The sequence below is a fragment of the Vicugna pacos genome, chromosome 13, assembly GCF_048564905.1.
Source record: "Vicugna pacos chromosome 13, VicPac4, whole genome shotgun sequence".
NCBI lineage: Eukaryota > Metazoa > Chordata > Mammalia > Artiodactyla > Camelidae > Vicugna > Vicugna pacos.
Genome location: NC_132999.1, coordinates 50,065,260 through 50,090,458, shown reverse-complemented (window position 1 = coordinate 50,090,458; position 25,199 = coordinate 50,065,260). Strand labels below are relative to the sequence as shown.

At 42.7% G+C, this 25,199-nt stretch overlaps 1 pseudogene; it reads right to left on the bottom strand.

Annotated features, from left to right (window-relative positions):
- Window positions 1–14,683: 14,683 nt before the first annotated feature.
- On the bottom strand, window positions 14,684–16,179 carry LOC102541836 (annexin A2 pseudogene; annotated as a pseudogene).
- Between the last annotated feature and the right edge of the window lie 9,020 nt (window positions 16,180–25,199).

The window sequence follows — 25,199 nt, the reverse complement described above, 5'->3', positions numbered from 1 at the left end:
GGTCGAGGCTACGTGCTGCAGCCAGGGCCTATTTGCTCAGCCGAGTAAGGGCGCCAATGGAAGCAAACAGGTAGTTTCTTCTCCCCAGGATTCTACAGTTTACCTGGGAAGTGAGGCAAGAACCATGTGCAGCAATTACATAACTACTTCCTCCTCCACAAATCAACTAGAGCAGTTGGGAGACCCTCAGAGGCCCTTTCAGCCCTAATACATGTCACATCCTGCGTGGAATGCGCACCAGGCGAAACAAAAAATGACAGTTTGAGTGTCGTTTGATCGAAAAATGTCCAGAGCCTGGGCTGTCCGCAGAACACCTTCCTATGCAAATACCACCAGTGGACCTGACACCCCACCTGGGGTAGGAGAGGACCCTTAGGAGGCTGTGGATCCTGGGCATCCCAGCCATCTATCCTGCCTAGACTCCAAGATTGAAGGCCAGCCCCTAACCCTCAGGGTTCACTGGAGACCTCAGCAGTTAAATGTCTGACTCCAGATAGACTAAATCTACGGTCAAGTTCTCCCAGCCCCTCAGACCCGCATAAAAGACAGATTTGGCATTATAACTGGAGGAGACCCTACCCACCTCCATTGTGAGTCACTCACTTTACAGATGAGCAAGCAGAGGCCCAAAGAGGTTAAGTGACTTGTCCAAGGCCACACCACCAGTAAGTGGTGTCACTGGAATTAGAGCAGTACCTCTTGGCACCCATCCCAGTGCTGCTTCCTCTGCCCATCGGCTTCATAGGCACCTGATAAATGTTCATTTTTTGCCACTGATTAGTGATAACTCGAGACTTGGAGTCTTGGTGGTATTGACCTTGACCCTGAATCCAGGTGATCTTACCCAAGCCACCGAGGGATCCTGGATGGTCCTGTGGAACAAAGCAATCGGGCAGCTCCTCAAGGAAGGCCTGGGTATCAATGCTTTCAAGTGGGTGTCGAGTTCTGGCCCTAAGACCTTGGAAGAGTCATTGCCCTTCTCTGAGTCTCAGTTTTTCCACAAAATGGGGAGGGAAATCTCTCCTGTACCAGGCTTGTTGGGAGGAATAAGTGAAATAATGTGCAAACTGTCAAGTGTAGTGCCAGGCTTAGACGATGCTCAGTAAAGAGGAAACCAAGAGATGGGAAGGTCTGTGTGAGAAGATGGGAACTAGGATCAAAATCCATCAAATGCAAGACACCATCCATCATAAAATACACCTGGAATTTATGTACCACTAAGAGTGAAAAGATGCTACTGAAGAAACTATGACTTGCTGCTTTCCTATCACTTAGAATTTCAATTTCATGCTTGGAGAAAGGGCTTCTTCAACTTAGATGGAGGCTGTAATTATATAACTCTCTGTGCATGTTGAAAAGGGAAGTTTAAAGGACAGCAATTAGTTACAGTAGCCCTAAAACCTCCACATTCAGAGCCTCCATCTTCTGAGGTCCTTTCAACTTGGAGTCCTTGGAGTTCCTGCTTCCCACATAATATTGTCCTGTTGCCTTGGGGAGCACTGGGGATGTGGCGTTTTGTAGCAGAATCCATGAAAGAAGTACAAGTCATGGGTGCTGGGCTCCCAGGCTGGCTGCACCATTACAAAACCCTAGCTCATTTTTTACCCCTTGTGGGCAACGTTGCTAAACACGGAAGATTTGCTATGCCCCCGACCCCCTGCCACAACTGTTATGCTCCTCATTTCCCCCTGGATTTTCTACGAAGCCACTTGCTCCCATTCTGCAAAACCTTAACACTGAAGCTCTCAGTGTTACACAGACAACAGCAAGTGTAAGATGCTATCGATCATACAATGCATCCAAATTCCAGAGGTGTGATACGTGAAAATGTTTGCTTTATAGGATGGATGGTTTTGACAGTAAAATTTATGAAGTCCCCAGTATGAGCCCGCCCCAGGCTAAGTGCACCAACATGCATTGTCCCTTAGTGTCACATCTCATTTATTATTGTTATCAGTCCTCTATAGATGAATACACCAAAGCTCAGAGAGGTAAAGCAATCTGTCTGAGGTCACACAGCTGATAAATGGCAAAGCCAGAACTTGAACTGTGATCTCTTTAATTCGGTCACAATAGCAGAGATAAACCCTCTCCTGAGTATTTCCTCCAAGCTGGCTTTTGAACCCAGGGGCTTTATACAACATTAAGTCAGCCCCGATCTTAGGAAGCCTTTCCCATCTTTTGATTTCCTTACTTTAGAGAGTAATAATAATAGTACTCTGTAGTGGGTACTGTTCTAGCCCCTGTATATGTCCTAGCACACTCAGTCGGTAGGGTACACTATTATTGGCCCCATTTCACAGATGAGGAAACTGAGTTGCAGAGAGGTAACACCACATGCTCAGGTCACATCGCTGGGAAAGTTGAGGGCAATGTGTCTCCAGATCTCTCTCTCCTAACCCACCCCACCCCCGTCCTCCCATCTTACCAAACTGGCACAGGGAGCCCTCTGCTACCCCAAACCCCCTCCCTCACCCCTCCCCACCCCTAGCACTCTAAATCCTGTTGACTTTCATGGTAGCCAGGCCCCTCTCCTGCTGGGGGCAGGATCTGGGCTGTCAGATTTGAATCAGATGCATGGTCTTCCCTCACCAGGCCTGGCTTCCAAATTTCTTCCTGCTGGACCCAAACATAACACAATCTAGCAGCCCTGGCTGCTCTTCAGAAAAAATCTCAAGGGGGAGTGTGGAAAGAAATCTAATTAGAATCCCTCGGAGCCCCAGCTCTTCCTATTATTAAATTAGCCCCCTTTGAAGTGGAACTCGACTCATTAGAATCATCTGAATGCTGAGGAATTGTCTCTTATGATCCTGGTCTGAGAAAAATTGCTTCCACAATTGCATTTATCCATGTGCCGGTCTCTCTCCAGTGGGACAAAGGATCACTGGGGATGCCAAATGGTTCCTGCCTCAGAGAAGAACTTGGGGAGGGTCCAGGGGTCCTGCTTCCCTGTGGGCCAGAGCTGCTAAGATGCAGTGTTGGGGACCCCACAGAAATGTGGGGAGAGGGGCTGTCCAGGTTTCCTACACCACCACAGTCATAGGCCCAAATCAGAGGGTCACACCGGGACAAGAAGGCTAACGGAAAAAGTTAGGTCTATGCCAAATGCTTCATGTAACGAACAGGCCCAAAAAGGGATCCCCTGGGCTTGAGTCAGAATCACCCAGCATCAGATTCCAGGGTCCCACCCCAGAGAGTCTGATCCTTCAGGTCTGCAGAGATCCCCTAATCAAACTGAAGTCTCCCAAGAGTGATTCCAAGGTACAGCCAGATTTGGGCCCTGCTGGCCTGGTGCCACTGGGGATCATTCTGTGGCACCTGGGACCCGATGTCCATTTACCACCTCCAAATTTCACTACTGTCACAGAAGACGGTTCCAGTACTCCGGACTGGCAAAGGGTTAGGAGGGTCGGTGCTGGTGGCCCATCCCCTTTCTTTCCCTGAAGTCTTAAAGAACAGGCCCCACGGCCGCCATCTTGGTGTCCTTGGGGAGCATCTGACACCTCTGTTTCACCAAGGATATTTTTGTACCCTTTCTCGTATCCTTTATTTTTGTACTCAAACAAGAGGTACTATTCACTCTGAAGGCTTTTTTAAGGGAATGTGTCTGGGGGGATTCTGAAGTCTGCCCATCTTTCCTGGCCCAGTTCGAGTCTTACCTCCTCTAAAATAAGGGCCTTTGCTAAATCCTCCAGCCCTACTTGTTCCGGCCCTTCCCTGACCTCTGCAGCCCTTATTCTCTGGATTGGTCCCCAAGTCACCAAGTGACAAGGAGCCGGGCTCCTTGCTGCTTCCTGCTCTCTGATCTTTACACGTTATTGGGGCTCCGGGGGTCTGGGGCCAGCCATCATTTTTATAAAGTGCACTGGATACAGTCAAAGGAGCCCCAAAACAGATCTTCTCAAAAGCAAGCCCAGGCCATGTTCTCAAAGATCTGAATGGTCATCCCTCGGGAGGTCCCCTTGGGACAAAGGAAGCTCAAGGACCAGGACACATCGCTCCCTCTTTAGAAATGAGCCACAGAAGAGACCCCGCTCTTGTCCCTGTCTTTCATCCACCCAGAAGTCGGCTTCTTGTTCCCTCTGAGTAAGTGAGTTAACGCCGGGCGTCCTTCCCTCCTGAGCAACTGTTTCCTGCCCAACAGACACATTCGAGGAGGTTCCACATGGCTCCTCTCGTCCCACAGAGGAGAGGAACTGTGGAGCCAGAGGCTGCTCCGACCACCCCCCCAAGCTGGCCCCAGAGAGTGCGGCCTGGATGAAGCTTTATGCATCGGCCAGTCTGAAGAAAGAGCCACAATGTTTTGGAAGAGAATTGTGGTCAGCAAAACGACTTGGTCTCAATGGGCCGTTTTATTCAATAGAGCTTCTCTCTGGTGGCTCCAAGTCACATCCACTTGCCTTCCTGACCCGAGGGCAGAGTCTCCACAGTTTAGGAAGTAATGAGCTACCATCAACGGTGCTTTTCCAGTGACTGTTTATTCTTTACTTCCCTCTTCCCAAGACCCTAGAAAGAAGAACAGATCCAAATATCTGATTTCCAGAAAATGGTTTCACTAACAGCCGTTAGACTAACCCTGAAATGGAATGATTCCAACTCTTGCATTAGCTTGCAAAGAATACCCCTGCTTCAACGTTACAGATGACGTCAAAGGCTGGCAAACCCAACTGCTTGCAGCAAAACAACCACAGGGTACAATCTTTCAGACTTCCCTGCTTCCTTCTTCCCGTCTCCCATTCATACTTTTAATTACTATCTATCCACACTGCACTCTACTGGAGGACATGAGTACTGCAGTGCCAGACTCAGGACTCAGAACTACTTTTCCTAGTCTTCCAAATCCCTTCCACTGATCTCTAACTATAGAGTTGCCAAATTGGGCTCAGTCACTTGTGACCCCTTCATCCTCTCAACAACCCTAGGGCAGAATGTCATATGGGCCTCAACACCCCATAAACCTGGGTTCAAGTCCTGGCTCTGCCACTTTGTGACCTTGGACAAGTCATATACTTTCCAAGCCTCAATTTCTGTGTCTGTGAAAATGGGAATGATAAAGCCAATATGTTTACTGAAAGGATTTACTGAGATCAAAAGGCTTATTATGGTGCCTGGCAGAAAGTGAGTACAATGAATATTTGGTATTATTATTTTTTTTATTTTCCATTTTACAAATGAGGAAACTGAAGTTCAGAGAGGGGAAATTTGTTTCCCAGGAGACACACAGATACATGAGGGGTCCAGGGGACAAACATCTCCTAACTCTACATTCTGGGCCCTTTTTATTCAACAGCCCTGCAGAGTTCAGCCTTGAGAGTGAATTTGAGAACAAAGCGCCTAGTGAAGGCTCAGTAGAGATCAACCAGCCAGCAATAGGACAGCACAAAGGACCCAGGTGAAGATGGAGATTCCCCACTGATTCCTGCCACATGTCCTTATTGATGTTGAAATACAAAAACGCAAGAGAATATTAGCAAAAAAAAGACTGGGGGTGGAGGGTGGAGAGGTATGTAAGGAGAGGAGCCTCAGTGTCTGAGAAAGGGAGCTGGAAAATTAAATGCCAAACATCACAAATTCACTCTCTCCTTCAGTGCTCCCTAAGTCAGGTGGGCATCCAGGTCTGGCCCCTTTCTGGATGGAGAAACGGCAGCAACGGAGGCAAAGGATTCAGCCCTGCTGCCAGAAATGGTCGGCCCCAGAGACAACAGAGGCTCCCAAATTCCTGGTCTCTGATCTCCGCCTTGGAACATTCTTGAGCCAAAACAAATGTGGGAACCCTATGGTTGGAGTCTTGGAGTTGGAAGAAAATCCAAGATGTCGCCCAACGTAGCCCAGTCCTTCCAGGCAAAACCACACCAGAACCATCCCGACAGATGCTAATTGGATGAATGGTTTTAAATTAAATAATGGGGGATGGGCAGAGAGAAGGGTGCCAAGGATAATTTGAACAGAAAGGCAGTCCAGAGAAAATAGTGGTGAAGACCAAGAATGACTTCAGCACACACAAAGGAAGCCGGGACGCAGGTAGGGGCTTGTTCCCCCCACCAGAGGCTGAAGGTGAAGATGCAGCTACAGAGCCCCACAAGCCAGGGAGAGCTTTGGCCAGGGCCCCTCCACGCCTAAGCCAGGCTGCCAGCCTCTCCCTCCCTCCCAGTCCCCCCACGATGCTCCCTCCAGCCTCATGTCCTGCCTCACTCGCAGTTCTTGGAATGCACTTTCCCTCTCCCTTCTTGGCCTTTGTAACTGCTGTTCCCTTTGTCTGGAGCATCATTCCCTCACCCACCTCTCACCCAGATCCTTGGTCCCCAGCTCCCACCCTTCCTGGAGGTCTGAGCTTGGTCCTGTGAAGCCATTTATCATTCCCACCCCTCAAAAGGCATAAGCTTCTGCTGCCAAGGGCCTAGGGAATTCCCTGTGCCCACCCACCCCAGTCCAGGGCACGTCCCTGCTGCCCCCGCCTAGGCTGGAGGCTCCTGGCCAACAGGGACTGTGGCCACCTTGTCACAGTTGTGTCTCCCAGACTGAGCTCCAAGCAGTAGATGCTTCATAAATATTTGGCGGATGAAAAAAGAAATGAATGCTAATTTCCCATAGCTTCAATTGGCCCACCGCTTCAATTTTTGAGGCTGAAATTAATGAGAAATGGGTATCAAATGTGCCCTAACAAGTCTTTAAATAATAATAAAACAGACATTTATTAAGTGCCTCTGACATGTTATGCCCCATGCTGAATGCTTCACACTCCCTGACTCAGCCAAGTGTACACAACCCCATAAGCCAAGGGCTACAGTCAGTATTTCTATCTCCAGGATGGAGAAATGAACAGAAGGGTTGAGTAACTTGCCCGAGGTCACAGAGCCTTGGCTTGACGGTGGGCCTGGCTGATCTCGGAACCAAAGCTGCTGCTACGGCGCCAGCCTCTCCCCCGAAACCCACCTCAGAAAGCCCCTTGTGTGTAACTTTAAACCAAGCCTGCGGCATAGTCAGCCCAGTTCCTCTTCTCACATCTCAAGCCCAGATGGGGTCTGAGTGCCATTTATCTCATCCATAGTCATAGAGCTGGAGCCCAGCAGAGCCCTGGGAACACGGAACTCCCCGTGGACAGACAGCAGGAGGAAGTGACCGCTGGCCTAAAGAGGGCTTGGTCCTCTGGGTCTGATGATGCCATCTGGTCCCAGCTTCCATGCGCCTTGTGTCAGTAAAGAGGAAGTCTCAGAGACAGGGAAGGAAGCCCGTGGCAAGCAGACTGTCATCACAGGTCAGGTGTTCTCCTGTCTGAGGACAACGGGAACTAGCCAAGGCTGCCTCTTCCATGCAGTCTTTCCTGATTCCACATTTGTGAGAGAGTGTTGCTTGAGCCCCCTGATCTTTCTGCCGGCTCCTGTGCTATGGCCCTACCCTGACCTTGGATAGAGGGGCCGTGTCTGATGTACCAGAATGGTGCCCTGGAGCATTTAACCATCTCTCTTTACAGCTAAGAAGCTAAGACCCAGAGAGGGTACATGATTGTCCAAGGTCACACAGCAAGCAGCCAGAGTGGAGACTACAGTTTAAGTCTCTGGCCTCTTAGCCACCACCTTTCCCACCATTACAGGCTCTGTTCCAAATCCCACAGGACCACCCATGTGTACACCAATTATGAGAGCATGAGTTACAGAGCTTTATGTATTGAGTACTCCATGTACCAGGCTAGAGGTAACTGCTTCACGTACACTCTCTCATTTAAGCCCTATGAACACTTCCTCAGTGTGGGCATTACTATCCTCATTTCACCTCTAGGACAACTGAGCCTCTGCAAGGTGAAGCAGCTGCTCCAAGCTATACAGCTGCAAAGAGCGGGACTGCAGTCCAGGCAGGTCTGAACCCAGAGCCCCGACCCTTGGCAGATATGCCAGTGACGTCGCTCACCTCAAGCCCTGCCTTCTCCATCTGCTCTGTGATGTGGATCTTGGACGCAGCAAATCACATCTGCTCTGGTGGCTGGCTCTTGGACTAGCTCTGCCATTAGGGGCTGAAGGGAGGCTGCAAAGCTGGAGGAGGGAGGAGTGACCCACTCCTCCCTGCTTACTTCCTGTTCCTTCACCTGCCCCACTCGGAGACACCAGAGCCAGCTTGACTGCACCTCTTCCTTAAAAATTGTTTCCCTTCAGCTGGTCTCAGAAACACCATCCCCAGCTGAGCCACACCTGGTCCTCAGGGGTCTGAGTTTCATCTTACAAGGCTGCTCCTCTAAATTCCTAAGTCTTAATAATTCCAATCTCCTCCTTTTATCCTCCCGGCGTCTGGGTTCATTCCTTCTGCAATATCTCAATGTTCTATTTTGACCTTTTCAGTTACTTATTTAAAAACTTAATACCTCATTAACAATTCTTTATATTAAATTCTTTCTGTTTCAATAAGTGATGTGGTTTCTGTCTCCTGACTGGACTTGACTGATCCAGGAGTGGTCCCAGGAAACAGAGCCCCAAAGATGGAATTTGGAGATTGGTTTTGCTCCCCTGAGGTCACCCTAGCAATGTTCCTTCCCCCAGACAGCAGCAATTCCTTCGTAGCTTTTCCAGCAATTGCAGAGCTGCTTCATTGCCCCCACCTCACCCCCAGATTCCAATGCTAGCCAGACAGTGCCCACACCAGAGGTCTGGGTTCCAGTCCCATGGAGCTTAGAAGCCCACAGACACTAGCACCACCCAGAGTGCTCTAGATGGACACAGCCATCATATTACATGGCATAGTTTAAGGTTTAAGTATAAAGGTTGCAAATAACAGAAGGACTTGTGTCAGTGGACAGAGGGCATGATCCCAAGACATTAGTTTGACTTAAGCAGAAACTGTTCATTGCCAGGCAGGACTGTCCAGAGAGACAGAGAGAGAGGGAGAGAACCTGCTGTCTTGGGCAGAGAACTAGCCTCAGTGGGGTGGACCAGGTCTGATATGTGACCAGCACTGCCCATCAAAACTACCTGAGATTTCACTTAAGAGAATATATAGATGGCAAATCAGCACATGAAAAGACCTTCAACGGCTTTAGCCATTAGGGAAATGCAACTTAACAATCATGAAATACCACTGCACACCTATCAGAATGGCTAAACTAAAAAACAGTGACAACATCAAATGCTGATGAGGATTCAGAGAAACTGGATCCCTCACCCATTGCTGGTAAGAACCAGTACAACCATTGTGGAAAACAGTTTGGCAGTTTCTTTAAGAACTGAACGTGAAATTATCATATGACCCAGCAACTGCACTCCTAGGCATTTATCCTAGAGAAATGAAAGCTTATACTAACACACAAAAGAGCTGTACCTGAATGCTTATAACATTTTCACTTGTAACAACCAAAAACTGGAAACCATCCAGATGTCTTTTAGTGGGTAAACAGTTCAACAAACTGCAGTATATTCATACCATGAAATACTACACACCAATGAAAAGGACCTATTGATGCACAACAGTATATACAACTATTAATACAAAAGAACTATGGCTCAATCTCCAGAGAATTATGTTGAGTGAAACAAGTCAACCCCAAAAGGTTAAAACACTGATTCCATGTATATTATACTCTTGAAACCACAAAACTGTAGACATGGAGAACAGACTAGTGATTGAGAGGGCGGAAGGAGGGGATGGGGGCAGGAGGAAAGAGAGATTAGAAAAGAGAGATCATTGTGGAGAGATCATTGTGGAGAGATCATTGTGGATCTGTATCTTGACTATGTCGATGTCATTGTCCAGGTTGTAATACTGTCCCATGGGCAGACCTTGGAGATAGATATTGTGGGTTGGGTTCCAGAGAACTGCAATAAAGCTAATACTGCACTACAGTGAGTCACATGAATATTTTGGTTTCCCAGTGCATATAAAGGTCATGTTTACACTATACTGGAGTCTCTGAAGTGTGTAATAGCATTACATCTAAAACAACAATTACCTAAATTTAAAAACACTTGATTGCTAAAAAATGCTAACTATCATCTGACAATGCAGGGTTGCCACAAACCTTCAATTTATAAAATCCAAATGATCTTCAAAACACAATATAGTGAACATCAATAAAACGGAGGTATGCCCGTACCATTTTACAAGATGTTACCATTGGGGGAAACTGGGTGAAGGGTACAGAGGCTCTCTCTGTCTCATTCCATACAACTTCATGTGAATCTACAACTCAAAATTAAAAGTTTAATTTAAAAAAAAAAAAAAGGCATGCGAGCCCTTTTCAAAGCCCCCACCTGAGTTAGGATGTTGGTTCAATGGGTCTGGGGTAGGGGCCAAGGTATGTACTTTTTTAAGTCTCCTTCAGAGTTGAAAACCACACAACTAAATGATTATTAAAGTCCTTTCATCTAAAATTTTAACATTTTTATGTGAAAATATATCATAATCCAAACATTGTATGGATTCAGACTGGAACTACACCTTCCAACACCACCACCCCCAGTCTCCCCAGCAGAAAGGGAGAGGAAGTCCTGAAAGACAGAATCAGGATTGGGGGGTGGGGTTGGGGGGTGACCCAAGAGGGGGCAGCTTTCTCCTTCACGGTCCAAGGATTTCCAACCATGAGACTCTCAATGAAGCATTAGCCACAGTGGCCAAGGGTGGGATTAGAACCCAGCTTTCTGGCTCTGCTCCCTGCAGCTCAGTGAGCTCTGGGCAGCCCCCCCGAATGTGTCAGAACAGTTAGAAATGGTTCTAATTATAACCAGGAAGTTTTTAAGCCTGTGGCTGGAAAGGAATGCCGATTCATGTAATAGCCGTTACTGTGCACAATAAACCCCCCCCACCAAGTGTTCTTGGCCCAGTTTTTGAGGGTGACAAATGGTGTCCCCACTGGCACAGATAGGAGTCTGTATCACACAGGCGAGAAACCCCCAGTCTCTGGAGAAGAACAATAGTGGGAAAAGTCTTGGGGAGGATGGTGCTCTGTGTCCCTGGATGCAACTAGATAGCTGGGGAAGGGGGAGTCCTTCCCCCTTCATAATTAGCCAACTAATTATCCTCTTCTCCATGCTAATGAATCACCAAAGACTCTTTAACGGAGAGCAGTAATCAGAGATGTTTTGACGCTTGGGGCCCCACAGCCACCCTCCCCGTTTCTCCCTGGCTCCCACCAGGGTCTCCTCTGCCACCCTGAGCTGAGAGCCGTGAGCCTGTGATCTGGAGCCAGGGAGGCGAGGTGGGAGCTCTGGGTGGGCAGCGGGAGCAACACACTGAGCAAGGTGCCAGCTCTCCCTCCCCAGGTGGCCAGCTCAGCCCCAACAGCAGCCCAACCACAGGGTACTGTTTCCCATGTTACTATTTCCTTCTTCCTGGGGTGTCCGGCCACTCCTTCATCTGCCAGCAACAGTATGACCAATCACTGCAGGAGGCCTGGAAATAGGCACCTTCGTCCACCATTCCCTAGCTGTCTGACTCTCAGCAAGTCACTTCACCTGAGTCTCCCAGAATTCCCATCTCCAGAGAACCTTCTTCGTAGAGTGATGGGGGTGGGGGAGGTGCCTGCCACCCAGAGCCCGGGCACAGAGTGGGTGTTCCATGAATGGTGGCGGCCACAGAGGAGATGGAGATGGTCAACTTCCAGCCTCCCAGACCCCACAAGCCCCTTGACAGGTCCTCTGTGTGGGCAAGGTCTTCACAGCTCAGACTTCAAAAAGGTTTGAAACACCCAACAGCCATTCAAGATCACATTCTCGAAGACTGTTTAAGGATATAGGGAAAGGCTCCCAAAGCCTCCTGAGGGATAAGCACAGAGCAGCAAACCACAGATGCAGCAGGATGCCAGTGTTGTCACAGGTAGGAAAAAGGGTGGAATGAAATCCACCGAAACGTCAGCAATGGCTGTCCCTGGGGGGTGGGAAATGGGGGCAGGGGCGGGGCTATAGAACATGGTCTTTTCATCACTGCATTTCTAACATTTATGAAATTTCTACCATAAACATTTAAAACCCACCGAAATACTATTGTATGTTTGTATGCTATATGAAATGTTTTTACATTAGTTGTAATAGAGATTTATTTTTTTTAAATCTTCCAGTAGAATTGTTGAGGGCAAAAGAGTTGATTTCCTTTCATTTGTGCATTCAGCCAGCCTTGTGCTGGATGCTGCAGAGGGTACGGGGTGCAAGAGACCCAGACCCGACCCTCTGGAAGCTTGACAGTCTAACAAGAAAGGAAATACAAATGTTATTGGAGAAGTCCAGAGTTCTGGAATCTCGCAGTGATCTGGGGAGATCAAGGAGGACCACTTAGAAGAGATGCTGCCTGGACTGGTCTAGGAAGGATGAAATTGTAGGATTGGGACACACGATGCTGTTTCTCCCCACTGTACCATAACTGGACATCAGTTGGGAGCAGGAAAAGATAGGTCTCCTGCTTTCCTAATTTTCTACCACCTGCCCCTCCCCAGACACAGCACAGAAAAGGGTCCCTCTCTGGGCATCTCATGGAATCACAGGACCATAGTGAACTGGAGGTGGAAAGGTCCCTTAGAGATCATGGAATTGAATCTCCTCATTGTATGAACAAGGAAATTGAGGCCCAGTGAGGGAAATGGTCTTGCCCCCAAAGCCTCTTGATCTTCCACCCAGGAAACCAGCCAGCCTCACATCCAAGGACAGACTTGGCTCCTGACGCCGTTGCTATACAGGGTGCATATTCCAGAAGTACCAATAGTAGCACCATGACCCCAAGATACCACTCTAGATGCTAATCCCTTCTTCCTGATTGTCTTCCACACCCTACAACAGTGTTACAGTGTGATACAAGCAGCTACAGAGGTCCTGAAATGAGCCTCCATCTGCTCAGTCCTGTACCTGGGAGCTCTAAACTCTGATCATGGGTTAGCCTGAAATATCACCAGAATTTATCCTAAGAAAACTAACAATGGCTTCTACCTGCCTATCTCTCCACGCGGATAATAAAGTGCCCCCTCTCCCTGGCATACCGAACAGTGCCCTCTCTTGGCAAACAAGGAGAATAATATTAAAGACAAAGGTTCTGTAGCCAGACAGACCTGTGTTCAAATTCCTGATCCACCTCTTACTAGCTGCCTGACCTTGAGTAACTTACATAATTTTCCTGTGCTTTCTTCTACTAATCCATAAAATGATTGTGTTCAACCCACGGGGTTGTCCTGAGGAATACATTAAATAATATATTTAAAGTAGTACATCCCGCAAATTCAAGTTGATGGACTCGAAGCCTCACAAAAGCAGGTAGGCATTGAGCCTACCCTGTCCCCCTGAATCCCCAGGATCTAACAAAAAACCTGGCCTTTAACAGAGGCTCAAAAAAAAAATGATGAATGAAGAATGAATGAATGAATGAACATGCTAGCCCATATTAAAGAGTCAGTGCTATGATTATTACATCTGACTGTGTCCACTACTTGCATGTCCAAAAACAATAACGTATTAAGAAGAGAAAACCACCCAGAAGCTGATTTCACAGGTTTTCATGAAAAAAAAAAATTCCTAGCAGTGGAAATGGGAGGCCTGTGTTTTCAGCAAGATGCTATACTGAATACTCTTTAGATCCTCCAACCAAAACCAACCAAACATGCCAGCTAGGAAAAGAAACCAAAAATCTTTAATTGCATCAATTAACTCTCAGAAAGGTAATCCATATCAGAACCCAAAACTAAGTGAACAGAGGAACTCAGGGATATTAATCATGTTCCAAAACTACATGGAGTGAGGACGAGGACAAAACCCAGAGCCCACCCAGGGTGAGGACTCTCAGAGAAAACCCCCTCAGCATAAAGCCCCAAAAGCTACACACTGATGTCAAGGTGGACTAGACCAAAACCACCGCACCCTCTGCTCCCTGGGGACTACAGGCGAGTTGCTTACACTGAGCGTTAGCACGGAGTAGAAGAGGGGAGAAAAACCTCTCAGAATTTGCAGCTACAAGCCAACCCTAATTAGAGGGTTTGCAGCCTGAATTCACTCTACATGGGTGGTCCAAAAATACCAAGCCAAGAATTTAGTTTAAAGTGGTCTCAAGCCGGTAATGACCACAGGCTGCTGGCAGAAGTCAATGCACATCCCCTGTAGGAATCCACCTTCAACACAGTCCCCAAAATTACCCAAAGGTAAAATTCTGATATATGAGCTCAAGGTCACAATAACAGAACACACAAGGAAATCAGGCATCATGAGCAAGAGTCAGCAGAAATAACGAGTCGTAGATTCAGACCCACAAAGACCTCAAACACTGGAATTGTCAGATATAGAATTTATTTGATGGCATATTTAAAGGGCATTTGAAAATATAAGTAAAGAGGGAGAGTCTATAAAAATGACTTTATGGATTTAAAAAAGAACTTCTAGAAATGAAAAGTATAATGACTGAATTTTGAAACTCAATAAATGTGTTTAACAGCAAATCAGAACCACTTGAACAAGCATAAAAGACATCATAGAGATGGAAAATAGCAGAGAGAGATCAAGAAAAGTGGAGAGTAACATATACCTAATCATGCTTACAGAAGGAAGGAGGAGAAAGATTATGGCAGAGGCAATATTTAAAGAGCTAATGACCACTGAATCAACTACTATCTCTGAGAAATTTCTATAAATAATAAAGATAATAGCCACAGATTTAAGAATCTAAAAAGCTCAAGTTGGGTAGATAAAGAAATTAACACCTAATACTATTACCAGATTTAGCAGGTAAAAATACAAGACTCCTAGTTAAGTTTGAATTTTGGATAAACAATGAATTTTTTGTATAAGTATATTGTCACATGCAATATTTGGAACATATTTATACTAAAAATGTACTTGTTTACCTGAAATTTATTTTTTAAGTAAAAATTCAGTTTATTCATCTGTTTATGGCACAGTACACAAGAAGCAACGTGTTTCACATCATAGAGTTCACTTCCAACTCCTTGGAATGTTCACTTCTTTGGCTAAAAGGAGAGACTAGATGGGAAAGCCAGGTAATGCTCAGGCAACTAAAATAAGGGCAAACCTAGGTGTGATCCTCCCAGGGGTGGGAACGAGGGGGCTGTTAGTCGCAAGCTGACTGGGTAGAACTGTTAGCGGGGAGCGTAGGAGCATCCTTGCTGGATGCTCTGGCCGTCGCGGGCTTCAGTCATCCCCACCGCGCAGGTACAGCAGCACTTTCTTGTAGTCGCCCTTGGTGTCTTGCTGGATATAGTAACACAGGAACTTGCCATACTTCCTCTTGAATTCAGGTCTAATTTACAGCGTGTCCACTTCACTGCGGGAGACCATGATTCTAATCAGGACCTTATCGCGAGTGCCCTTGCCCTTCCTGGAGTCCTACAGTTGGTCAGCAAAATACAGTGGCTTGTTCTGAATGCACTGGCCCAGGTTCAAGGAGGCATTCTCCACGTCTCCTTTCACCTTCTTCTTGATGCTGTCCAGCATGTCATAGGGGCTGTAGCTCTTGTAACTTTCAAATACTTTCTGGAGGTGGCACACGCTCTGCTCAGTCATGATGCTGATCCACTTGGGAATATCAGTTCCTTTTCTCTTCAAGCCAACATCGTAGAGGTCCTGGGCATCTTGGTCAATCAGATCGTAATCGACGACAGAGCCATCCTCTGCTCATCTACCCTTGGCAAGGGCAACCGTCAGCTTGCAGAAGTCACCAAGTGTGTCGGAAATGATGTCCCTCTCCAGCTCAGTCTTATACATTTCCTTGTAGACTCTGTTAATTTCCTGCAGCTCCTGGTTGGTCCTTGAGCAGATGATCTCAATGAGGGAGTCCTCATCAGTCCCCAGCCCCTTCACGGAGGCTTTTCAGCTCTGAAGCGTCATACTGAGCAGGTGTTTTCAACAGGCCCAAAATCACTGTCTCCAGGTGGCCGAACAAGTCTGACTTCAGCGCTGACGCAAGTTTCTTTTTGGTACTTCTCTGGTAGGCAAAGGCAATATCCTGTCTCTATTCATTGCTGCAGTTGGTCAAAATGTTGACAGTGGTGACCTCATCCACACCTTTGGTCTTGATGGCCATTTCGATGTTCAGAGCATCCCACTCAGCGTCAAAGTTGGTGTATGCTTTGACTGACCCGTACACACTTGTGGGTGTGGAGTGGTCACCCTCCAAGCTGAGCTTGTACAGAATTTCGTGAACAGTAGACATTTTGAAAGAAGCTGGGCCGGATGCCGAGCACTGTGAGTATCCCCAGATGCAGAGTGGAGTCACTGAAATTTAAGTTTAACTGAGCATCTGTATTTTTTTCTGGCAACTCTAACACCTAAACATATTACAATGAAGCTGAAAAACACCAAGGAAAAAGAGAAGTTCAGAAAAGCAGCCGAAGAGATAAGGCAGATGGCCTCTAAGTCAATGACAATTAGATTGACAGCTGACTTCTCAACAGCAGCAAGAGATGCCAAGTCAGTGGAATAATGTCTTCAGTGTTTTGAAAAAACATAACCAGAATTTTATATCTAGAGAAAATATCTTTTTAAATGAAATGAAAATAAAGACATTTTTAAACAAAAACTGAACAGGTTTGCCATAAACAGATCCTCTTTTTTTTTTTTTTTCAACACTAAAGGATTTCTTCAGTCAGGAGAAAAGTAGTACCAGATGGAGAGTCAGAGTAGCAAGAAGGGACAGAAAGCAAAGATGATGAATATGTGGGTATTTTTAAGCAACACAGATTGACCAAATCACTGACACCATGTGAGATCAAAAGACCAAAGTAGAATTAAAATATTTGACAAGAATGGAATTGAAGAGTGATTGATGATGGAGTTTTAGCTGGCACTTGAGGGAAAAGAATAATGGTAATTAATTTTAGTATTTGATTATGTAAGTGGGTATGTTGACATTTCTAGAGTAATGACTAAAACCATAACAATAAAGTATATAAGTTTCAAACAAAATGGCTAGAAAATACAGAAAAAACAAAAAAATTTTAAATTTTAAATAAATCATTGATTATCTAAAATCCCACTTATCAGGGTGGATTTTTTTTAATTCAAGTAAGTATCATTTTTGAGAGTCACAGCTAAAACATAAGTACCCAGAAAGTTAAAAGTGAAAGAATGGAAAAAAGATATTCTAGGCAAATACTAACTAAATGAGAAAGATTAGGGTAGTTATTTTAACATCAGAAAAATAGATTTTACTGCAAAAGGAATAGTGTCACTAAGTAATGACAAAAGATCCAATTCACCAGGAAGATACGGCAATTCTAAACCTGTATGCAACCAATAATATTAAAAAATTTAAGAAAAAATCAACAGAACAACAGGAGTAATTGACAAATTCACCATATAGAAGAGATTTTAACACACTTTCATCAGTAACTGATAATGCAGAGCAAAAAAATCAGTAAGCATATAGAAAATTTGACTGACACAACTCATAAGCTTGATTTTATGGACCTATATAGAACATTGCACTCAACATACTTTCAAGCACGTGTGAATCAATGTTCATGAACATTTCAAAACTGAGTGTCATACAGATAACATACTCTAAACTCAATGCAAATAAGTTAGAAAATCAGTAACAAACACATTAATGAAGAAGCCCTATACATTTCCAAATTTAAAAATATTCTTAAATGACTCATGGATCAAAAAAAGAGCTCAATGGAAACTGGAAAATGTTTAGAATTGAATGAGCATGAAAATATTTCATACCAAAACTTGCAGGATGCAGCTATAGCAACACCAAGAAGAAAATTTATGGCCTTAAATGGTTACACTACAAAGACTGAAAGATAAAAACTGAGTTAAATATTCTATAATTTCAAAGACAGTAGAATGAAGAAAACAATAAAGAGTAGAAATTAATGAAATAGAGAGCATACATTTTAGAAGATCAATAAACCCCAAAGTTGATTATTTGAAAAGACCAGTAAACTTGAATCTAATCGTGAAGAAGCAATCAAACAAATCCAAATTTAAGGGTGTATTAGTTTTCAATTGCTGCTGTAACAAAGTAGCACAAACTTTGTGGCTTAAAACCGCACAAATTTATTATTTTACAATTCTGTAAGTCAGTATTCTGATATGAGTCTCATCAGGCTAAAATCAAGGTATCAGCAGGGCTGCATTCCTTTCTGGAGGCTCTACAGAAGAGTCCATTTTCCTGCTTATTCAGGTTGTTGGCAGAATTTAGTTCTCTGTGTTTGCACGACTGACCCATTTCTTGCTAGCTGTCAGCTTAAAATCATTTCTGGCCTAGGATCGTTTCCCACATTTTCTGGCTCATATCCCCTTCTTCCACCTTCAAAGCCAGCAGGAGCAGGTTGAGTCTCTCTCATGCTTTGAATTTCTCCTTTCTCTTCTTCTTTCATCTCATCTCTCTCTGACTCAGTCAATAAAGGTTCTCCACTTTTAAGGGTTTATATTCCATAGTAATGAAAAAGAAGGAACACTCCCCAACTCATTTCATTATGCATAACCTTTATCCTAAAACCTATAAAGCGCAGCATGAGAAAGAAAAATCACATGCCAATCTCACTCATAAACATAGATGAAAAATCCTAAATAAAATACTAGTAGGCCAAACCCAGCAATGGGTAATAAAAAGGGTAATAAATACATTAGAATCAAGTTGTACTTATTTCAGGAATCCAAGATTGGTATAACATTAGAAAATCACTTCATCTGCTTCACTACATTAACAGATTAAAGAAGAAAAATAATATGGTCATTTCAGAAATACAGAAAAATCATTCGATATAATTCAACAGCCACTCATTTTTTTTTAAGTTAGCAAACTATAAGTAAAAGTGAAATGCCTTAACATGTTAAAGAGTATCTGGGAGAGAAAGAGAAAGAGGAGAAATAAACCCACCTTATATCAAATATCATACTCAGTGGTGAAACACTGAAAACATTTGCTTTAAGATCGTGAGCCAGATGGGGTCTCATTATCGCCCCTCTATTCATTACTATACTGGAGCTCCTGGCCAATGCAGTTATTCAATAAATAGGAACAAAAGTATCCAAACTAGAAAGGGAGAAAAGAATGTCATTATCATACACAGAAATCAAAAATTATACACAGATTATTAGAATTAATAAAAGAGCATCAAGAACAATTGCTGAATACAGATTCAATCTATAGGATTCAATTGTATTTCTAAACACCTGCAACAGAATTTGAGAATGTAAGTTTAAAACTACAATACAGTACAATCAGAATTTGCAATAGCATCAAAACATATAAAGTACCCAGGACTAAATTGAACAAAAATTTGTGTAAGGCCTTTGTATAAATAAGTGGGGAGAGATACTACCATGGAGAGAAAGACACAATTTTAAAATATATGTGTGTGTATATATGTGTATGTATATATATATACACACATATATTATATACATATATAAATTTTCCCTCAACTGATCAAATCCTCAGTAAAATTCTTTTTGTGGAACATAGAGCCTGATTCTAAAATATATGTGGAAGTACAAAACACAAAGACACTTCAGAAGAAGAACAAAGTGGGGGCTTGTCTTTAAAGCTATCGAAAATTATTTTAAAGCAATTTATTAAGATGATGAAGTACTGCCATGGGGATACACAAAACAATCAACGGCAAGAATAGAGAGCCTATAAACAGACACGCACACATATTGACATTTGAGCTATGACCAACTTGGTTTTGTAGATGAGAAAAGGATGGATTCTTTAATAATTATTGCTAGGACACTTGGTTAACTACATGGAAGGGCAAGAAATAAAATTGAATCCTTACCTCACACTAGTTACTGAAACCTGTCCCAGGTAAAGACCTGTAAACCTTTTAAATAGACAAAAGAGAATAACTTTTTATGACTTTGGGATATGAGGAGGACTTCTTAAACAAGACATAAAAGAACTTACCATAAATGAAAAGAATGGCAAATTTAATTACATTCAAGTAAAAACTTTTTCCATCAAAGCACATTATAAAGAGAGTGAAAAAACAAGCCACGAATGAGGAAAAGAAAAGAACCATCCATCACCAGAACAACATAAAGAACTTCTGAAAACCAAGAAGTAAAAGACAAAACAAACTAATAGACAAAACATTTAAAGCAAGCACTTCACAGAAGAAGAAACCAAATGACTAATAAACACATAAAGACATCCAACCTCGTTGTTAATCAGGAAATGCAAATTAAAACTTTAATGCGTTATCATATTTGCAAAACCAAAATGTCTATTCATACGGAAACAACCAGAAAGTCAATCAATTGTAGAATGCATAAATTGTGGAATACTCATATAGCAGAGAAAATGAATGAATTATGACTACACGCAGCTACACAGCTGTACCTCAGGAACAAAATTTTGAATACTAAAAGCAAGTCGCAGACGAATACAAAGTTCCATTTTTATAAAGTTTAAAAATGGGAAAAGCAGACAATATTTATTCTTAAAAACACATTCATCATCTTGTTAAACTACCTCTGAGGAGTGTGGTGAGGGAATAAGATTGAGATGGTGGCACACCAAGGACTTCAAAAATAATGGTAAAGTAATTTTTCTTAAACTGGGTGGTAGGTGATGAGAAGGGAGAGAAGAAGTGGTGTTAGTTCATTGAAGCGGATTTGCAAGTCACTTAAAGGAGGAAGAGGAGTCACATGTTCCCTTCCCTGAGTTTGTTGGGAGGCAGAGATGAGGAGAACAGGGAGAGATATGCAAAGGAAATAAGAGAGAAGGAGAGTTTGGGGGCAATGGAAAGTATGGGAGGCACGTTGCAGGCTGGGGAATGGAAAAGTCACTATTAACCCCCTCCTTAGAGTCTTTAACATGTATCAACTCAATCCTTAAGAATCCCATGAGAAAGGTATTATACCCATTTTACAGATGCGGCAGCTGACACGCTCAGGCTACTTTGCTGACTCCTCTCCCTACTCTCAAATGCCCCAAGATTCATCTCTTAGACCCCTTCTCTACCTATTCCTGGTAGGTAGCTCTATTCATAACTGTCAAAACCTGCAAGCAATCAAGATGTCCTTCAGTAGGATAAATAAACTGTGGTACATCCACACAATGAAATATTATTTGGCACTAAAAAGAAATGAATTGTCAAGTCATTAAAAGACAAGGAGGAATCTTGAATGCATATTACTAAGTGAAAAAAGTCAATCTGAGAAGGCTACATACTGTGTGATTCCAACTATATGACATCAAGGAAAAGACAAAATAATGGAGACAGTAAAAAGGTCAGTGGTTGCTGGGGAGGGGAGGTGATAAGAGGTAGATAAATAGGCAGAGCACAGAGGACTTTAAGGGCAGTGAAAATACTCTGATATTATAATAATGGATATATACCATTATACCTTTGTCCAAACCCATAGAATGGACAACACCAAGAGTGAGCCCTAAGTAAACTATGGACTATGAGTAATTATGATGCCAATTAGTTTTGTCCTTGGTTTTTAAAAAATGTGCCATTCTAATGAGTGAAGTTTATAATAGGGAGAGGCTACACACATGTCGGGGCAGGGTGTATACAGGAAATCTCTGTACCTTCTTCTCAACGTTATTGTAAATGTAAAATTGCTCTAAAAATTGAGTCTTAAAAAAAACCTCCTGGAACTAATAAGCAATTATAGGAAAAATGCAGGACACAAGGTTAATATACAAAAGTCAATCAATTTTGTATATATGAGCAATGAACAAGAGAAATTTGAACTTAAAAGCAATATAGCATTTACATCAGCACCACCCTCCAAAAAGAAATAGATTAAATCTAACAAAATATATACAATATCCATATGAGGAAAACTACAAAACTTTGATGAAATAAATCAAAGAACTAAATAAGAGGAGAGGAATTGCATGCTCACTGGTATTGTCAAGATATCAGTTCTTACCAACTGATCTATAGATTCAATGTAATCCCAATTTTTATGGATATTGACAAAGTGATTCTAAAGTTTATATGGAGAAGCAAAATACCCAGGATAGCCAGCACAGTACTGAAGGAGAGCAGAGTTGGAGGACTGACACCAGATGACTTTGAGACTTACTGTAAAGCTACAGTAATCAAGACATAGTGCGGTACTGGCAAATGAATAGACAAGAGAGATCAATGAAACAGAATGTAAAACCCAAATATAAACTCATATAAATGTAGTCAAGTGATCTTTCACAAAGGAGCAAAGGCAATATAATTAAGCAAAAACAGACTTTACAACAAATGGTGCTGGAACAACTGAACATCCACATGCAAAAAAATTAATCTAAGACACAGACCTTACGCACTTCACAAAAATTAACTCAAAATGCATCATAGGCTTAAATGCAAAATGCAAAACTATAAAACTCCTAGACAATCACATAGGAGAAAATCCAACTGACCTCGGGCAGGGCATGATCCATGAAAGGAATAATTGACAAGCAGGAGCTCATTACAATTAAAAACTTCTACTCTGTAAGAGACTGTCCAGAGAATGAGAAGACAAGCCACATGCTGGGAGAAAGTGTTTGCAAAAGACATATCTGATAAAGAACTGTTTCCCAGAATATACAAAGAACTCCTGAAACCCAGTAATAAGAATATGAATGATTTAATTAAAAATGGACAAAAGACCTAAACAGACACCTCACCAAAGATTTATAGATGGCAAATACGCACATGAAAAGATGCTCAACATCATATGTCATTAGGGAAACATAAATTAAAACAGCAAGATACCACGATACACCTATTCAAATGGCCAAAATCCAAAACACTTACACCACTAAATATTGTCAAGGATGTGGAGTACCAGGAACTCCCATTCATTGCTAGTGGGAATGCAAAATGGTACAGCCACTTTGGAAGACAGTTTGGCAGTTTCTTAAGAAACTAAACATACTCTTACCATATGATCCAGCAATCATTCCTTAGTATTTACCCAAATGAATTGAAAACTTATGTTCACACAAAAACCTGAACATAGATGTTTACAGCAGCTTTATCTATAATTGCTGAAACTTGGAAGCAACTGAGATGTTCTTCAGTAAGTGAAATGGTCAATAACCTGTGGTACATTCAGACAGTGGACTATTACTCAGCACTGAAAAGAAATGAACTACGAAGCCATAAAAAGACATGGAGGAAACTTGAATGCACATAATTAAGTGAAAGAAGCCAATCTGAGAAGGCTATATATTGTATGATTCCAAATATAGGATATTTTGGAAAAGGCAAAACTTTAGAGACAGTAAAATGATCAGTGGTTGCCAAGGCTTAGGAAGGAGGGAGAGATGAATAGGTTTAACACGGGAGATTTTAGGGCAGTGAAACTATTTTGTATTCTGTACGATACTACAATAGTGGATGCATGTCATTATACATATGTGGAAACTATAAACTGCACAACACCAAGAGTGAACTTCAATGTAAACTATGGGCTTTGGGTGATAATGATGTCAGCGTAGTTTCATAGTTGTAACAAATGTACCATTGATAGTGGCGGAGGCTGTGTGTAGGTGGGGTTAACAGGCATATGGGAATATGTCCCATTCAATTTACTGTGAACTTTAAAATGTTTATTAAAAAACAGTAACAGATTATGACCCATCAAATAAAATAGAAAATCATGATATAAACTAATAAGTGAACAAATTGAAAGTGTGATAAGGATTGGGATATTTATAGTTTCAAAGTACCTCCCCCTCCCCAAATATATATTAATTATAAGGGGAAAAAGAATAGCTTGACAGTGGAGAAGTAGCAGACACCACTTAAATCTAGGGCTCAGTATGAATTTCATTGGTAATGAGACAAATCTAAATCACACCACCGGATAGGATGCACTTAGAAGAGCCACAGCGTCACTTCTGTGACGTCCTTGCCAAAGATGCAAAACCTGAATCTAATCTTGAGGAAACACCAGACAAAGCCAACTGAATAGACATGCTGCAAAATGACTGACCTGCCATCTTCAAAAGTGTCAAGATCGTGAAAGTTAAGGAAAGACTGAGGAAATATTCCAGCCTGAAGGAAAAAGACATGATAACTAAATGAGTCTGAATTGAATCCTTTACTGTAAAAGATATTATTGGGACAACTGGGAAAACTTGAGTGGAGTTTGAAGATTAGACAGTAGTAACAGGTCAGTGTTAATTTCCTGATTTTGAAGGTTGTTATTATGGTTCTATAGAGCTATCTTGTTTGTAGGAAGTACACACTATATTAACATGGGGGTAATGGGACACCATATTGGCAACCTACTCTCAAATGATAAGAAGATAAAAGGTTTTTATTACTATTCTTGCAACTTTGAGGTTTTTCAACTTTTTTTTAATTGAAGTTTCTTTTATATGATATCTGTATGCTATAGAATGAAGTTGGACTCCTACCTCACGCTATTCACAAAAATTAATTCAAACTGGATCAATGACTTAAATATAAGAGCTAAAATCATAAAATCTTAGGAGAAAAACATGGGTAGATTTTCACGACCTTAGATTTGGCAATGGATTCTCAGACATGACACCAAAAGCACAAGCAGCAAAAATAAAAATAGGTAAGTTGGACTTCATCAAATTAAAACCCTTTGTGCATCAAAGGACATTACCAAGAGAGTGAAAAGACAATCTACAGAATTGGATAAAATATTTGCAAACTAGATAGCTGACAAGGGTCTAGATACAGAATATATAAGGAACTCTTATAACTCAGCAATAAAAAGACAGCCCAAATTTTAAATGGGCAAAGTACTTGAATAGAGATTTATTAAAAATATATACAACAGAAATTTTTCCAAAGAAGACATATGAATGGCCAACAGGCACATGAAAAAGTGATCAACATCACTAATCATCAGGGAAAGGCAAATCAAAACTACAATAAGATATCACTTCACACCTGTTAGAGTGGCTGTCGTCCAAAAGACAAGCGATAACAAGCGTTGGCAAGGATGTGGAGAAAAGGGAACCCTTGTACACTGTTGCTGGGAATGTAAATTAGTGCAGCCACCAGGGAAAACAGTACTGAGGTTCCTCAAAAAGTTAAAAAATAGAGCTACCATATGATCCAGTAATCCCACTTGTGGGTATGTAGCCGAAGGAAGTGAAAGGAGGATATCACACACACACATACAAAATGGAATATTATTCAGCCATGAGAAAAAGGAAATCTTGCCATTTGGGACAACATTGACAGCCATTGAGGGCATGTATGCTGAGTGAAATAAGCCAGGCAGAGAAAGACATACTACATGGTATCACTTATATGCGGAATCTTTTTTAAAATGTCAAACTCACAGAAACAG